Source organism: Lissotriton helveticus, chromosome 11 (genome assembly GCF_964261635.1).
Source record: "Lissotriton helveticus chromosome 11, aLisHel1.1, whole genome shotgun sequence".
NCBI lineage: Eukaryota > Metazoa > Chordata > Amphibia > Caudata > Salamandridae > Lissotriton > Lissotriton helveticus.
The window spans coordinates 466,325,864-466,344,922 of NC_136072.1; the positions used below are offsets into that span (position 1 = coordinate 466,325,864).

The window sequence follows — 19,059 nt, forward strand, 5'->3', positions numbered from 1 at the left end:
AAGACAGTGGGAATTTTTCTCAGTGGGGCAGTACGGTGTTCAGTAGGGGAGAGGATGTGGCACTATGGTCAGAGCTGCTGAATTTGGAACTGGGAACCAGGTTCAGCCTTAATAAACAGTCCACCAGACCACTCTCCTGCGAGAGCACAATCACATGCTAGACCTTAGAAGGCTTCGCAACACCATAGAAGTCCTGGTGTCTTCGCACCAGCAGGTGGACCCTAGCATGACAAGTGTAGGTTAACCTTCAAGGCTTGTCCACCACTATCCATACTGAAGTACACCTCCAGTCTTGCGGGAAGGCCTATGAAGCAGCGCACCCTAGAACAAGTCACCGAGGTCACAGGACCCTTGAGAAGGGCCAGCTCTAGGGCGGTGCAACCAGTGTGACTGCACCGGGTGCTGACTTTAGGTGGAGGCATCATGTTTGCAAGTATATTATGGTTTTAAAAACGCTTGCTGCCTCCTTCCTGGCCTCCAACAATTTTCGGCAACAATAAAAATGTCATGATGACTCTGGTGATTATTGCTCTTCCTAGAGAGAGATCAGCATTTTGTCTAGTGGAAGTTTTGACTCATGAAAAGGTAGCTCAGAGGGTTAATGTACCGGCTGCAAAGAACATGCGCCATGCAGATCACAAAGTGCACATAATGTAAATAGGTCAGTGGGCTACTGCTTTTGTCAGAGAGATCCAAGTGCACATAATGTAAATAGGTCAGTGGGCTACTGCTTTTGTCAGAGAGATCCTTTTGTTACTTGTAGTTTATAAGTTAAAATCCTAACTTAGAACAATGAGCTATTAACTGCCATCTAAGAGCTGCATACAAACTGCAAGGTATAAATTAGAGCATTATGCCCCCCCCCCCAGTCTTTGATTATCCTAATGTCCCAAAAAGTGTTCTTTGGGACAGAAATCAATTTTGATTATTAAGGAGAACCCCCAACCGTGGTATTATGTTTTAAATTCCGGGTATTGTGTTTCTCCAGACAAATCACTATAAAACTATACAGGCTACTAGTATGGTTGTCATGTGACTCCTACACCTTGTAGTCCTTAGTCTTATGTTACATTTTCAAGACAGTGATTTACACACATATTGATTGTCTCTGTGTAATGTGTGTGATGTAAAGTGCTCTGACACCCTACAATGGTATGAGTGACGCTGTAAATCAAATTAAAGGCATTGAGAGAGAGTGGTTATGGAAACTTGGGGGGACACAGTTAAAGGGTGGTAGTGAGGGAATCCATGGCAGAGGTGGTCATTGGGGGCACTAACAAACATTAATGCACAGGACACCACCAGTTCTATGGCTGGCCCTGCCCTTGAGGCAGTCTGCCTCACCTATATTTACCTCTATTGGCCTTGTTTCAGCAGTAGTAGCTGCAACTCACCAGGGATTGGCAATGCACGATTTGCATGCACAACAAACTAAGTTTGGAAACTTAGTCACCCGGCTTCATTCACAAGCACTTTTAACATGTGCTGCCTGCTGTGGGGCCACTGGAATTAATTATGCAGAAAAGGATGACAACATTATGCCGTAGTGTTGACTAAATTATGCATAAAAAAGGCATGCAACGTAATTCAGTATATTTTCAGATATTTTATTATTTTGACGTGTGTACACATGCTAACAGTCTCTGGAAAGATTTTGCCTTATTAGTACCAGTGTAACATACAAACGCAGCAGTGAGAAAGGTGACCCATCAACCTTTGCAATAGGCCATCCACTCCGCAGCAACACAAGTCACATTTTATATTAACTTTTGATATGTTTGAGCTACAAACAATTTATTAGTTTAAATGGGTAGATCATGTGGCATATCTTGCATTATGAGGCAAATATGGCAGAGCCATAATTTTAGAGAAAACATTTGCAAACTAGGATATTTTGCCATTCGTGTTTGAACTGCTGTTGTGGAAAAAGGGAGTAGTGCTGATGACAGAAACTCCATGGCTCGGAGACAAATGGCTTGTGTTTCCACATTTTATCGTATTTGGTACATTCTGTGATTAGAAGCATATCCCACTTTGTGAATATATTTTAATGTCAATAACTCATTATAACCTTAAATAATCATGTGTATCCATTGGTTGATTAAACTGGGCAGTGAAATGCCAAACAAATACTAAAAATTGGGATGTCTGCGCATTCTGGCCACACCTTTGGCTCCACCCACAGATCCAATCTTTGGGTTATTCCCGCCCTTTGATTCTCCGCCCACTGTTCCCCTATTTTTTCCCCCCACTTCGACAAATGTGTAAGACTCAGCATCCCTGGACCTGTGATGTGCCGCCGCTGCGGGCACCGTATGTGCCACACATTTACGGTGCCGGGCTTCCACATAAGGGAGCTGGCCATTATTGTATCCCTAAACGTGGGCACGTTGTCAGTTTGACATTGACTACACGTAGAGGGACTCTAAGTTTCTTTTCAACAATATAGCTAACATTTGGACCTATACATTTTATTTTGTATACATTTATTGAATGTGTGTAAAATTTAGCAATGCCCGGGGAATTCTAGTAAAGGGAGCACCCATTGGCGAATCACTAGTGTGTGTGATTGATGCATTATTTATTACTAACTTTGACGTTGTGCTTTAACTTTGGATAAAAGTTATCATGAATTCTAGCACCAAGAAGCCAATATTGGTAAATATGTGTGCTCCAAATAATCCCTAACATACACTGTGCATACAGTATATTTAATCTGGTGCTTTAATCATAGCCTGTTTTAAAGTATTCCGATGAAAATCGAATTGTGCTTAAGACAGCCTTGATTGATGTTGGATCGAGAACCCAGAAGCCTGCACACCTAGCAGACAGAGATAAAGCACCTTGTCAGATAGTTTAGTGTTTTCCCTACAGGTGGTGTTTGTTGGCCTGTGGCAGGGTCAGTCACATGTCCTGGATTCCTGGCATTTAATTGAGTCTATCCCAGTTCTGCGCCCCAGTGTTTCTTGTGCCCCACCTGGCACACATAATGTCAGAGGATGATGATGACGTTAACATTTTGCCCCCCCCCTGGAAGAATGTCTGCGGACGCCCATGCTTTCAGCTTCTGCTCTGCCTTTCCCCTCCGGGTTGAGGGTCCTGCGGGTGGGGGCGCTGCTCGATGGGACTTGGGAGCCCCCTCCCCGCATATGCTCCCAAGTACTGAGTGCTTTAACGCCAATTAGGGGCGGCTGCCACACAGCCCCATTGAGCGCCGCCGGCCCCTGAATGCATCTGCCTAGAAATGAACACGAGGCGGGGAGTGGGTGAATGGCCAGGAGAGGGGGCTCTCCCGGAGGAAGGGGCGGGGAGCTATGATTTTATGGAGCGCTCAGAAGCAGCGCCTTTCAGATTCATGTGCACTTCGACAACCGCAAGATCTGAGGAATCCCTCCCTTCGAGGGGGCTTCAGAGGGACTTTTGCAACCTTCTCAAAGCGGGCTGGGGCTGATCTCTGGAGGGGCTTGGCATCAATAGTAACGTTTCCAAATTACCATCATGACTCTGGGCAATAGCTTGCTTAATCTTCCCTAATCTTCAGCGCCTAGAGACCCTTACGGGTGATTGTGCCGCTTTACAAATGTGGATTATCATGTCATATGCTGGGATTCCCATAGAACTGTAATTTTCTAATCAAAGGCCGGCTTAATATCCCACCCGCATTCTGTAAGCCCCGCACAGCTTGTCAGGGGGCGTCCTCCGCAGAGGGGTCTGGGCTGCTGCTGCCCTCACACTGCACTACAGCTAGTGCATACCGGGCGGGGTCTGCAGGAAACGGCACAGCTGATATAGCGCCTCTCAAGAGACAACCGCGTGGGAGCTATGCAAATGTTTATAAGTGTGAATGCGGTGGCACTGGTGCCTCTCTGGTGCCTATTAGACTCGCAAGTCCTTGGGGGAAAAAAACAATTTTGTGTTTGTAATCATTTTGGTGCATTTAAGACAGAGCTGCACGAAACTTCATCTTAAAAGGATGCCCTGCCACGGTCTAAGGTAGCTCTGTGCCACCATGGCTCACTGCTTTTCTCTGGCCGGCCACAGGCTCGGGTGACTTGAAAAATCCGTGTCTTCACATGGCTCGGGTGGCTTCCTGACACTGTGGAACTGTTCCTTCTATGTTGTCTCAGGGATACCCGTCTCTGTCGGAATCTGGCCTTCCCCTGGCACGGCTAGCATTAGGATGCTGTGGCTCACAGTACTCAGCGCCGCCACAGGCGGGGACTCGCTAGAGTCAAATCTGTAGTTGCACAGTTCATTAAAACAAGCATGTGCAATGCAATAGGTCTCGCATTTGCGAGAGTTTGAGCTATTGGCATTGTAAATGGCAATGCCTTTTATTAAAAACGTTTGAAAACCTGCAAGCTATGCGTAAACAAGCACTTTGTACTTATAGTCCTTGCTTAAGAGAAGCAAAGCTGACAGTCTTTTACTGACAGCCTTGCATCTCGTAAGCAAGGACTATACGTACAAAGTGCATGTTTACGCATGGCTTGTAGGTTTTCAAAACAAATGAATAAAAGGCATTGTCATTTACAATGCCAATAGCTCCAACTCTTGCAAATGCGAGACCTATTGCATTGCAAATGCTTGTTAGGTCGAGCTGGTGTAGCAGCGCAGCTGCGTCCAGCGAAGCACTGCGTCCAGCTGTCTATTGTCGTCGACTTTCTGGGAATGTGAGACGGGATGTGCACGCGCAGGAGATTCCCCCATGTGAGCGCGCACGTTCATTCACACGCCATGCACATCTCCTGTCCCACATTGCCAGGAAGCCGATAACACACACACACGCACCCCCCCCATCCACTCACCCGCTCACGCGCACACACACAGCCACGCACGCACCCCCCCCCCCACTCACGGGCTCACACGCACACACACAGCCACGCACGCACCACTCACGCGCACACACACAGCCACGCACGCACCCCCCCACTCACGGGCTCACGCGCACACACACAGACATGCGCGCACACACACAGACATACACACACATATCCCCCCTCCACACACCGGGCTCTTTTGTTGCGTCGCGTCGCTGCGCTGCTACAGGCTCCGCACTCCCCCGGTGTTTTCTCCGCCGCATCACCACATGCGGGGCTTCCCTCAGGCCTGGGAGCCCCGCGTCACCGCTGCTCCTCTGGGCCAGCCACTCCTTGGGCCAGGCTTCCCGCAAAAGACGGAAGTCCCGCCCCACGACGTGACGCTCCCAAACTTTCAAGACAAGGAACGACATGACACGCAGAACGTCAGTCATCAAAGGCCCAATGGCGTGAAGCGCGCCTGGGAAAGCGGCCAATGACAGCTGACGCAAGAGAGGGCGGATACTGCGTGGCCAGAAAGAAACAAAGCCCCATTGTGCACCATGTAAACCTCGGGTGCACACAGCCAAGCGGACGTAAGAGGAAGACGCAGGGCTGGAGCCACCCAAAAGCCAGGCGTGAGCTGACTGACCAACGCGTTACTTGGGGATAGGAATGGGCTGAAGGGTGTCCCTTGCGTATCCCAAGTGCACATGCACCACGGGCTGTTTTCTAGCAAACTATGTATTCATCTTTCTTTTTATGCGTGTGTTTTATGATGCACCCACATGTCGCCTTGCATCCTCAAACACACCTTAATTAGGCTTTCTTTAAGTATTTTACAAAATTATTGTACTGTCACATTTGTATAGCGCTTCATAAGACTAATGAGGTTCAAAGCGCTCTGACTGCATCATTCTTGGACCCCTTTTCAGAGTGTGTGCTTAGTTGTTGCTAAAGTTGTTGGATGAAGTTGGTCCCTCCAGTGTGGAAGGTGTTGAAAGTAGTGCATGAGCTCTAAACACAGCGCGTAGGCATGACTTGTTGCAAGAGTCTAATTCCTAGAGTGATGCATTGGCGGTCCTCGGATATTTGTGATTATAGGGGAGTCGTGTTTTAATTCCTTCTGCAATCATGGAAGCCTGTCACTTCTTCTTTTTCGAACTTGTATAAATAGTGAGGGCAAGTCTTGACTGCAAAGATGGGGCTTGACTGAAGGTGGGGAGTTTAGTTGAAGGAAGAGTGGTCATTTCCTGGGTATTGCTCAGTGAGCTATGCACGTTGCTTTAAATGGAATTTATCTGGTGTGACGTGGACCCTCATTGGAAGGCTGAGCAGCCTTCTGGGAGCTGCATTTTGGATTCTCACTAGTTCCCAAAGTATGGGTGCTCTAAGGTAAATTAGTGCCGCCGTCCACATTCTTCAGTTGGTAGCTGCGCGGGATGGCATCTCGCATACGGCCGGTGCAACTCTCCAGCCGCTGGTACTCTGAGCTCTTTTCTCCTGCCAGGGAAGAAGTACTGCTGTACACATTCCTTAATCGTGTATGTGTGCGTGGCAGTACAGCGACTCACCTCTGTGCACTTCTGCTGTCGCTCTGTGCAAGTGCCCTGATACCCATAACTGATACTTTCACCCTGTTAATCAACCCCTCTGCATCCTAGTTTTGTTTACATTATTAAAGTGTGCCTACGTGCTTGTGCTTTCGGTAAAAAAGTATGACCGATTAAAGGTTTTGCACATGACCTGGTGCCACTTGAGAGCTATGAAGTCCTACTTAGGCATCGGACTAGACGGTAATCGGACATCTCTCTAGAGGGTCAGTTCATGCCGCGTACATCGCTCCAACCCGCATATACGCACACAGTATTTCTTACACACAGCACATCCATCTCCAGCCTCGGATGTTCACTAAAGATGTATTGGCGGGAGTGGTCCACTTATGCTTTGCGTGAGGCATGTAGAACATTTAATTCACCAACAGTTTTTCATTAGATAGCTGCTCTTTCATAGGACATTGCTAACTTTTCTTAAAAATTAAAGAACAGGTGAATGACCAGGGAAGACCATGCACCCATTATGGAAGTGCTCTAAATGGGGGCACAACTTCACATAGACTTTCTGTTGTGTTGGAGTAAATGGCATACATTTCGTTTTACTTGCAGATCAAGCAATTTTTTAAATGGACAAGAGGATTTTCCGTCCTGTTGTATTCCCCGATGCCCTTTGCAGACCCACATGCTTGCCACAAACTGCGTACAGAAATCGTGGCACACCACTGATTAAGCTTCTTCGTGTTGGACGCGTTTTTTATTTTTTGTTTTACTGAATGCAATTCCACCCTCCAACTCCCCCTCCAACTCCCCCACCACCCTCCAACTCCACCCTCCACCCCCACCCTCCAACTCCAACTCCACCCTCCAACTCCACTCTCCACCCCCACCCTCCAACTCCACACTCCACCCTCCAACTCCAACCTCCAACTCCCCCCTCCAACTCCACCCTCCAACTCCACCCTCCAACTCCACCCTCCAACTCCACCCTCCAACTCCAACTCCACCCTCCAACTCCAACTCCACCCTCCAACTCCAACTCCACCCTCCAACTCCAACTCCACCCTCCAACTCCAAATCAACCCTCCAACTCCTCCACCCTCCAACTCCACCTCCAACTCCACCTCCACCCTCCAACTCTACCCTCCAACTCCACCCTCCAACTCCAAATCCACACTCCAAATCCACCCTCCAACTCCGACTCCCCCCTCCACCCTCCGACTCCACCCTCCGACTCCACCCTCCGACTCCACCCTCAACTCCACCCTCAACTCCACCCTCCAACTCCACCCTCCGACTCCACCCTCCGACTCCAACTGCACCCTCCGACTCCAACTGCACCCTCCGACTCCAACTGCACCCTCCGACTCCAACTGCACCCTCCGACTCCAACTCCACCCTCCGACTCCAACTCCAACCTCCGACTCCAACTCCACCCTCCGACTCCAACTCCACCCTCCGACTCCACCCTCCGACTCCACCCTCCGACTCCACCCTCCGGCTCCACCCTCCGGCTCCACCCTCCAGCTCCACCCTCCAGCTCCACCCTCCAGCTCCAGCTCCACCCTCCAACTCCACCCTCCACCTCCGCCCCCCCGACTCCACCCTCCGACTCCACCCTCCAACTTCACCCCCCATCACTCAGGGACACCACCACATCACTCGGGGGGCACCACCACATCACTCAGCCCAACCACATCACTCAGCCCAACTACATCATCACTCAGCACCACAACAGCACTGTCCTTGCTTGCTACCAACAAGCATTGCCGTAGGCAATAGGACTCGCATTAGGAAAGTGTAAGCTTTTGGCTTTGTGAATAACAATGCTATTAATTTATATATTTTCAAAGCCAACACATATTAGAAAAATGTGTAATTTACAATACCAATAGCTCACACTTTCCTAATGCGAGACCTATTGCATTACAAATGCTTGTTTCTTATGAGGGTATTTCTCAAAGATGATAATTTTGTCTGTCCCTAGTTCACCTGAAGTTTGTCGGCCTTGTTGAACTTGTGTAGTGTATCATGGGCTCTATGTAGACCTGTTTTATTGTGATCAGTGATCACAATATCTGCTGCATAATGTAACTAGGCTGGAGCCTTCTGTTGCTTTGCCCAGATCGGCCGTGTAAAGATTGAGGGGGGCCACCACGCAGCCCTGTTGAGTCCATTGTTGGTAAGGAATTTTGCAGCTGCTGTTTTGGGGCCTGACCCATTGTCTTTTCGAACAGAACAGTACTCATTAAAATCCCCCTGCCACAAGCCCATCTCCCAGGTCCTTCTGCCACATGTCCGTTCAGAGCTCTGAACTTTGTATCCACTGAAAGGCTATAGGCCTCCTTGATGAGAAGTAGCGAGCGTGCCACAAATTTGTATCTTAAATTGCATTCCTTTGGTTTCAGGTGTAATCTGAGAGTGCTATTGTACAGGTGATTATTTTGCCTATATTACTCTGATACGTCACAACTGTTTGCCCGTAAGTTATTATAACAGGACAGGCTGCACCGTAAGTATAAAGTCAATGGACTCATACCGACATCAGTCATTTCCCTGCCTAAAGTATGACGTGTATTTATTGTGGGGTGCAGGAGTGTAGTAGACGACCCTATGTAGAAATTTAAATTTGAGTATTATTGGATCTGGAGTTGCTTGTAACCTCCTTATAGTTTCCAAGAATCTTGTCCTAATCTACTGCATATGCTAGGTCATCGCAATCTCTTTTACACTTAATCACCAATCAATCGGGGTGCTTTAGGCAAATCCCTACATATTGCATCGTACAGGTGAGACATAGATATTCCCCCTCCCACCACAGCATGCCGTTCAGCTAAAGCACTGGATTTCTGGTGGTCATCCTGGCATAGACAAGGAGTTTACCCAAGTGGACCACAAACTAATTTCTGTCTTTGGCAAATATGAACAGAAGTTACTTACCTGTAAACTGTGGTTCTCCACTCAAGCCTCGGCTGAGGCGAAACGCGTCATGGCGACTGGTGGGCTGTTTATTCGCGAATAAAGAGCACTGAAAACGAGAGCACGGAGTTTGTGGCTTTTCTCAATTTTCGTTGTCAGCGTGAGCGCAAGCTGGGTTGATTTCGGACTTTTGAAATATATATATATATATATATATATATATATATATATATATATATATATATAATTATAAATATCACATAGAATGTATATTTTTTACCCACTTGTTGTGATGAAATAAAAGACAGCAACTTTATACCACCTGCCTTGAAGTGCTGATTTGGTTGTCTGCGTGCCTTTCCGTGCGGCAAGCACAGTGGGGAAAAGCTGGATTGATATATATATATATATATAATTATAAATATCAAATAGAATGTATATTTAAAAGTAACATTTTGAAGTACCATATAACAGTATTGGCCCATAGAAGGCATTGAGGGAGAGCTCACATTAGTAACATCCATGTCATTATAATGGTCCACATTCCAGATAATCAGGCTGTAGCACACTCTAGAACCTTCTCCTCAGAAGCTCAAGCCCTCAGATGTTTGTAGCACAAGAGTGACCAAAGAGTGCATGAGGAGAAGAGAGCCTCTGAGGAGAGGAAGGGTGGGTCGCTTGTGAATCTATGAAAGACACCAATACCGGAGAACCACAGTTTACAGGTAAGTAACTTCTGTTCTTCTCCAGTATTAGGGTGTCTTTCATAGATTCACATGCTTAAATAAGAGTAGAAAGCAGTAAGCCATAATAATAGTCATAAAAGGCAATAAAGAAAAGTGCAATCATATAAATATATATTGGTAATATTGCATTATACCCACAAGAAAAAACCTTTTATGACAGGAGGCGGGTAGTAACAGAGGCTCACCTTTAGTTGAAGAGATTTCGTAGCACCGCTTGACCCACAGCAGTGTCAGCTGTCTCCAGACAGTAGTGCTTCGTAAACGTGTGTCTACTGCACCACGTTGCCACCCTGCAGATCTGATGCAGAGGCACCCCAGCAAACAGGGCAGTAGAGGATGCTACTGCTCTCGTCGAGTGTGCTCGCACCGGAGCAGAAAGTGGCTTGCCAGCCCGTTGATGGCAGAAGGATATGGCAGAAGAAATCCAGCGAGTGATGGTCTGCTTAGTGACCGGATGTCCTTTGCGCATCCGCCCATAGGCCACAAAAAGCTGGGCTGACTTTCGAAATGTAGCAGTGCGCTGGATATAGAACTTGAGGCATCGCTTTAGGTCTAGTGAATGAAGAGTACGCTCAGCGGGAGACTGAGGGTTTAGGGAAGAAAGTCTTGAGTATTACAGGTTCATTAAGGTGGAAGTCTGATGGAACCTTTGGTATAAACGTAGGGTTTGTACGTAGTATGACAACGTCCTTTGAAAACTTTAGAAAAGGTGGCTGAATGGTAAAAGCTTGTATGTCACTCACCCTCCGGGAGGACGTAAGTGCGAGTAAGAGGGAAACCTTCCAAGTAAGGAATTTCAAATCTGCTGAGTGAATTGGCTCAAATGGAGGTTTGAGAAGCTGATCTAAAACAAGATTGAGGCGCCATGAAGGTGGAGGACGCCGGATAGGTGGAAACATCCGGAAGAGACCTTTAAAGAACTGTCGAATGATCCGAGAGGAGTACAGAGATGTGGATCCATCATGACGAAAGCGGGAAAGTGCAGCCAGGAAGACCTTCAGAGTGGAGTGTGAAAGGCCCGATTTGGCTAAAAGGAGGAAGAAAGGTAAGATTTGCTCAGGTGTGGCGAGCACAGGATCAATGTTTTCTGAGTGGCACCAAATACCAAAACGTTTCCATTTCAATTTATACGTTTTGATGGTAAAAGGAGCCCGTGCATGAGCAAGGACCTCCCTACATTCAGGTGCAATGTTCAGGTGGGTTAAGTCAAGGTGGGCAAAGTAAAGGTGCTCAGGTTACAAGCGGAAAGCTGGAGAGATGCCGGGTCTGGATGGCAGATCTGTCCGTGGTTCATGGTGAGAAGATGAGGCAGGGGGCGAAGAGGGATCGGATCGCACTGGGAAAGAAGATCCGTGAAACATGGTCGACGTGGCCACCTGGGCGCGATTAGCCGGATGTGACATGGTTGTGCTCTCATTTTTTGCAGGAGACGAGGTAGGATCGGAATCGGCGGAAAAGCGTATGCGAATTTTCTCGACCAGTTGATCGAAAATGCATTCCTGATCGACTCTTTGTGGGGATGTCAACTTGCGAAGTGTAGGCATTTGCGATTGATTGGAGTCGAAAATAGATCCATCTCTGGCTGGCCCCACATGCGGAAGACATACTTCAGAGTTGGTTGGTGTAGTTCCCACTCATGGTTGTCTGTGGCAGATCTTCTGAGAGAGTCCGCGAGGGCGTTGGAGATGCCCGGTACATGAACTGCAGTCAATTGGGCTTGATGTTGTATAGCCCACTCCCAGATCTGCTGTGCCTGTTTGGAGAGCAGTAGTGATTTTGTACCTCCCTGTTAGTTGAGGTAGTGCATACTGGTGGTGTTGTCCGTACGCACTAATAGTGACTCTCCCTCCACCAGTAGACAAAAGGATTTCAGAGCGAGAGAGATGGCCAAGAGTTCTAGGCGATTGATGTGCCACCTGCGTTGGTCCGCAGTCCATTTGCAGTTGATGGACAGTCCTTGGAGATGTGCGCCCCAACCCTCTAAAGAAGCGTCGGTGGTAAGGGTGGGGGTTGCCTCTGGGAATAATCGCCCTGTTGCGATGTTGGGAGGGTGAGCCCACCCAGCCAATGCTCTCTGTATGTGAGGTGTCAGAGAGACCTTGTCGTTGAATGTTCTCGAGATTTGTCACCATTGCTTGTCCAATTCTTCTTGTATTACTCTCATGTGTAACCTGCAGTTGGGGGTCAAAGGTATGCAGGATGAGGCCATGCCCAGAAAGGATTTCAATGTTCGGACAGAAACTGACCTTCTTGAGCGTAGAAGAGCCACCATTTTGGAGATGCATGCTTGGCGTTCTGTTGAAACAAAGACCTTTTCTAGGTTTGTGTCTATTAATGCTCCCAGAAAAACTCTTTGCTGTGCTGGAAGTATTTGCGATTTTTCGTGGTTGACTGAAAGACCCAGATGCTTGAAGATGGACAGGCAAGCCTGAGTGTGTTGCCTTGTTGCGAGAAAGGTTGAGGCCTTTATCAGGCAATCGTCTAAATCGGGATAAATCTGTATGCCCTGCAGGCGTAGATAAGCCGCTACCGGAGCCATGATCTTTGTGAAGACCCTTGGAGCGGAGCGAAGGCCAAAGGGCAGAACTTTGAATTGGAAGTGTTTTGTTCCCACTTTGAAGCTGAGGTACTTTCTGTGTCTCTGATGGATTGGCACATGAAAATAGGCACCTTGGAGGTCGATTGTGGCGAGGAACTCATTGGGGTTTAAGAAGTGCAAGTTTTCCAACAATGTCAACATTCGAAAGGTTTGAGACTTGATGTATTTGTTGAGGGCTCTGAGGTCTAATATTGGGCGCCACTCTCCTGATTTTTTCCTGATAAGAAAAAATCGGGAATAAAAGCCCGTCCCTTGTTGTAACCGAGGAACCACTTCGACTGCCCCTTTCTGAATCATGACAGCAATTTGTGGAAACAGTTCCTGCAAGTGTGCAGGGGGGGACCTGTTGGAGTGCGGGTGGGAGGAAACTTGACAAATTCTAGAGCGTGGCCTCTTGAAATCACCTCCAAGACCCAACGATCCGATGTTATTTTTGAGCAACTGGAAGAGTATTGGGAGATTCGACCTCCAATCTTCGAAGTAGGATATGCCTTGATGTTTAGGAAGTCAATGTTTTTTAGAGGAATTACCTCCTCTCTAAGAGGATTTCCTCCTATACGGTCTTGAATCATTTTGTCTGGTTTGAATTTGGTTGGAATAACGCTGTCTGTTATCACCATAGGAGCGGTATTGAGTGGAAGAGCCACGAAAAGTGGATGATGCGCCCCGGCCACGTGCTCCACGAAAAGGCCGCTTCCGATATTGGAGAGATCCTAGGGCGCGAGCAGTGTCCGTATCCTTTTTGATAGACTCCAAGGCATCGTCCACATGCTTGCCGAAGAGGGATTCCCCATCGAAGGGATATCGAGTATCTTTGCTTGCACCTCCGGTCGAAAAGATGTGGCCTTAAGCCAGCCCTGTCTTCTTAAGACTGTGGCGCCTGTCATTTGACGGAATCCTGTAGATGAAATATCGATTGCGCAATCTATGATTTCTGACGAGATTTTTTCACCCTCCTGTAGGATTTTTTGCGCTTCCGCTCTGGAGGACTCTGGAATCAGGTCAGATATGAGTGTGCAAGGAACTCTGTACATTGCTAATTGGAGGCAGAGCTGGAGACCACCTGACCAGGAGTGGTCTCTCTACTAAAACCACACAGCACAACCCCCAGGAAGAACCACAAGCCCATGGAACCGGCACTGATGACGGCAATTGGAAGCCAGAAACGCGTCTGCCCAAGCGTTTCATAGACTTGGATTTCCCTGCGCACTGAGAACAATAAAGCCATCTTTAACCCTGGAGCTGTGTCGCTCTTTTTTCCTAGGAGAGCATATGTATATGTATATATATATATATATATATATATATATATTCCCAAAGTTCCTCTGATCGTAAGGACGCTACTCCACACAAGAAGGTTAGTAAACCCTTTTATTAAGGCAGCTGCACACCAAGGTTGGTATTAATCAATTCCCAACGCGTTTCAAGGCAAACGTGCCTCTTCTTCATGGGGCAGATAGCAAATGACGAAAAAAACAAACAACCGTCATTTTCCCATTTTGTATGCTCTCTCCAGTGAGGCATACTGGTAGTTGTAGTCCAAAGTCTCCCCCTCCAGTGGGGTCCGTACACTTGCCACTATTTAATTTCTTTTTTTCAATTCAATTCTACAGCCCTCCAGTGGGCCACCGACCTTTCATGGCACTGCCACAATTCAAATTTCTCGTGCGCTGTTCACGAGCTGCAAGTTGCCAGCCATGCAGACCCGTTTCCATTACACCGGGCGGTGCATCCTCCGCGGCTGAGGCCGCCGCGTGACATAACTTCCCAAAGTTCCTCTGATCGTAAGGACGCTACTCCACACAAGAAGGTTAGTAAACCCTTTTATTAAGGCAGCTGCACACCAAGGTTGGTATTAATCAATTCCCAACGTGTTTCAAGGCAAACATGCCTCTTCTTCATGGGGCAGATAGCAAATGACGAAAAAAAAAAACAACCGTCATTTTCCCATTTTGTATGCTCTCTCCAGTGAGGCATACTGGTAGTTGTAGTCCAAAGTCTCCCCCTCCAGTGGGGTCCGTACACTTGCCACTATTTAATTTCTGCTTTTCAATTCAATTCTACAGCCCTCCAGTGGCTTTCCTTTAATAGTGTACAGGGCTTTTGTAAAGGCACAGTTAGTTTTCAGTCTGAATGTGTGATGAACACATAAGTTTCTGTGTGGGGTGAGAAGGCATGTGATGGTTCACATTTAAGAGATTGGTCAGTGAGAGAGTACTGAGTGTGAGTCCGAAATAGACATAGTCCTCGCTGCGAGCTTAGTGTATAAAATTGTGCTCAGAAATGGTATGTTTGGCACACCTTGGCCATTGTCCAATTGAAATGTTGTGCTTAGCAGTCCTTTCTGACTTTTCTTCTCCCTCTTTGCAGGCCATACTAAAGGAGGGGCTGTTGATGAAACAGACCAGTTCATTTAAACGCTGGAAGAGGCGGATTTCAAGCTGCGTGGGAGGACGCTCTATTATGGAAAGACAACCAAGGTGAGATTTTGAGGGTGTGACAATGTGTGTACAATGCATGCGAAGATCACTCACCTTTTCAAAGTTTAAGGGGCCGATTCCGAATGTCGGACGGACCGGAGTCCGCCCAACATCGGTCAGGAACTGGAACCGAACGACCTCTTGTCGTCGGTTCCAGACCTGTAAGAAGGATGCGACAGAACCCTGTTAATCCCAGCACCCCGTAGCGGGCTCCCCAAGGTGCCTGCCACCGAGTGCAGGGTGCAACATGGGGCACCCATGGGGACCCTGCTGGGGGCCCCCAAAGACAGTTCCCCACTGCCTTTTTGTGTCTGAAAGGGAGGCACAGAAAGGCAGTAGGAAACTGCTATCATACTCCCTCGACCTGAAAGAGCCGGCCGGGGGAGTACTGAAGGGTTTCCTGATGGCAGAAGGGCTCGAGCCTGTAGGAAGCCATCAGGAAAACAGAGTCGATTCCTTTCTGACAGAGCCCATCAGAATGGCTTGGTCGGAAAGGAATCCGAACGGGCAGGTCCGATGCCTATAGGATGGCTCTGACCGAGGGTCGGAGCCATTCATAACCGCATCGGAATCTGGCCCTAAGATGTTAAAGGCATTTGTGTATGATACAGTGAACTCAAATAATCATTGTATATAACCATACAGACAAAGTGAGGGCATGCCAGAAAATAACACCAGACTCCTCTATTCTCCCTCTGTGTCGTCGTCTCAGCAGAAATGTTTAAATCCTTTCCAGGCAGTCCCTGGAATTTCCTGTTTAATCCTTTGGCCTTCTCAAAGGGAAATCATGGCCCATTTTGTGGAAGTTCACAGAATTAGGATTGTTGCTGGCTTTCATCTATGGTAATGAGGAGCTCCTCTGCTGTGTTTGCGATTCTGCTTAAGGTTCCTCTCATGAGTCTCTACCAGTGACTATTCAAGCAGTACATTATGTTGCTTCTCACTCTTGTTTTGTGATTCTTTACTCCAGTATCTTGCGGGTTATTAAATATTTGGTGTTGGTCTGTACTTAAGTAGATTGTCAGGTTCCATTATTGGCGTTTTTTAGATGTGGGGTTGTTATTGCTTGTTTAGTGTACTCTGCATTGAAATGTTGTTATTTCTGTGCCTTTTGGGCCCTTGAGGCAGGATATGAGTCACCTGGCATGTTTGGAGGTATTGCTCTTGTCACCTACTTTGCTTCTCTTTTCTGCTGTCTTAAATGAGTCACCTGGCATGTTTGGAGGTATTGCTCTTGTCAACTACTTTGCTTCTCTTTTCTGCTCTCATGAAAGGAGACCAAAATAAAGCAGTGGTTAACAGGAGTAAAGATATGACAACTGTTCAATCTTCTTGGCTATATACTCCTTGAAATGTCATTAGATTTGCTTAATAGAAGGTCCTTATTGTGCTCTTGGGTCATTTATGACATTTTTTTCAATGCTCTCAGGTTTGTTATTTCACAGAAAATATTGAAGCTTTCTCTAGCTTTGTGGATTTAGTTGGCATAATGCTCCCTTTTTGTCCTCATTCCTGCAATGGTATCCCCTTTAGTAGATGCTGCATTGGTTTTTTCACCTAATGCTTGGATCTCTGCTTCTGATGCTACAGTTTTCGATCTCTCTTTTTAAGAGTGCTGCCCTCTAGGTTGCACTTCTTTTGGTTTTGGGTGGCTTTAGTAGCTTGTTTTGTGCTTTTCAGTTTGTACAGCCACGTATATCAAGTCCCCCTACAATATTGCTGTAGAATGCCTCAAAGATTTCATGACGCTGTTGAAAAAAAGTTGTCCAGAATTGTAATAGTATTATCTCAAAAGCAGATTACAGTCAGTCTAGTACCTGGCAGGCGTCTAAACAATACTCTTGTGAGTTTAAAGGACTAATTCATTGCCATAATAACTGTTGAATACCGCAGTCTTAAATAGGTTGACAGTGTCAGGTTGCACAATAACTTTACGCATTACTTTGAGCTTGTTTGGTTGATTCTCAGCTATTTTCAAATTTTCAATAGTTAATTGAGGGACCGGGAATAATAAAGGTCCAGCACACACATCCCTTTATCTTTTAAGACAATAATACAATGTGCAGTTCCTAGCCAAAGCCAGGGATCACACGTTGAGGCCCTAGGCAAATTGTGGTCAGAAGAAGTGTTAAGTTAGCAGAGCAAGATCCCTCACCCACCCAAAGGGTGGCATGCTTCATCGTGCTAGCTTCTCGTTGTGCTGGCGCTGCTGAGCTAAAAGTTTGGAAAATTTTATAACTCCTAAGTTTTTCACATTTTGGAAAACCTTAACCCAACTCAGCCGTGTTTTGATCGTCCCCATGGCACTGAGACTGTGTTTGTCGCAGTTTTGTACGGCATCTTACCAAATTTTGCTCTTTTGCTAATGGCGGTATCATGTTTTCATACTTATGGATCTACTGGCAGCCATTGACGATATTGATCACTTAATGCTGCTCCAGCACACAGGGTGTCTCCTCAACACGAGGGTAAAGAGAATGTTTCCTGATGGGCAAGACCTAGGCTGTGTCCCACCCTCCTTTTCAGTCTGACTCTAGTCCTCTTGAGTCATAGTCCTCAAAGGACATTCTTGAGCCCCATGCTCACTAAAGGCTATGTTGTCCCCTAACTTCATTGATTTGTTCATTTGACATGTCGTTTTATGCTTATGTGGGTGATGCCCAGATACTCAGACTGTGGGTTCACAGGGCCATAGATTGGCCAAACGTTAATGATGGCCCTTTTATTAATAAGATGTACTTGTGTTCCATTAAAATCATCCATATCTACTAACTAATATTGTCGGTGTTGTTACAGTGATTACATTAGTGGCCACCATATGCACGATTATCAGCAGTGATAACCTCATTGCATCAGGTAGACTTGCCACTGGTAATGTAAAAACAAAAAGCTGTATCAATTGTCAATGCTTCTGCGTAGGTAATACATAATAACAGCCATAGCTGGAATGCTTCTGACACTGTGGTAATAATATTTGTAATAAATCTTCCCAAGGCAGCAATTTAGTTTTCAAATATCAGCTTGAAATACATTTTAGAAATTCATCCATTTTTCCTCAATGATCAGCTCATGAGTTTTGAAAATACACAGATTTTTTCCCCCCCAAAAAAAGTGGCCGATATTTTATTAGTCATATACTGTATCTCACATTGTGTACAAGTGTAAACAAGTGATAAACTATACAGAAACTTTTACATACATGAGCATGTACCACGCAGCATACAAAAATGAACACTGAACATTTACAGTACACAGAGAGGAGAAAATGGAAAGGAATATTCACTAAGCATTCACAATATCTTTAGCCTTAACATTAGGCATCACTATGCGAAATATTGCTACGAGATGTCTTGTTCAGTATGCCGACGTTTTGGCGCTTATGATAAGATTGTTCGTGGAAAACATCTCCACTGGTCTTCTTCAGGACTGGGAAAATAATGGGGTATAGCCTGTGTGCGTAATTAACAACTCCATGAGTTATGGAGCCCAAGATTGGGTCCGACCAGCGTGCCAGAGTGGTCATCCGGGGATGATAGTTATACCTTGGTTTATAGTGCAGAAAATGCTGGAAAACGGGTTCCATGTGACCTCTGTCTCCTTATGAAGACGACACAACTACATCTGCCTGTATGCCTACTTGAATCCAGTATAAATTAAACAGAAATCGGGTAACTTGAAACCTTGAAGTCCTTGCAATGATGGTACATCAGCATCCACCCACGCCCATAGCCTGAATCCAGTAAAGAGGAATAAAAGCTTGACAGGACCAACCATTATTTTATACAACCCTTCATCTCAGTCATGCTACAGAGCTCCTAGCCTTCTTTCCACAGCCGGATTGAGTAGCGGAAGGAGCTCTCTACTGTGTAGATTTATTACAACGACAGGACCAAGCCCTTTTGCAAGTCAGACCATCTCTTTGAAATCTTCGCAAAATCTCATAAGTGTCATCCCATCTCGAAG

The 19,059-nt window shown here is 46.5% G+C and overlaps 1 protein-coding gene across 5 annotated transcripts in view; it reads left to right on the plus strand.

The window, feature by feature from the left end:
- The window catches only part of DGKD (diacylglycerol kinase delta), a 977,235-nt gene that overhangs the window by 12,706 nt on the left and 945,470 nt on the right, over positions 1–19,059 (plus strand). For all 5 annotated transcript variants that reach the window (XM_078666032.1, XM_078666033.1, XM_078666031.1 and 2 more), the window contains exon 2: positions 14,987–15,096. The gene's annotated coding sequence lies outside the window, so the exon portion shown is untranslated. The remainder of the gene's footprint in view (positions 1–14,986; positions 15,097–19,059) is intronic.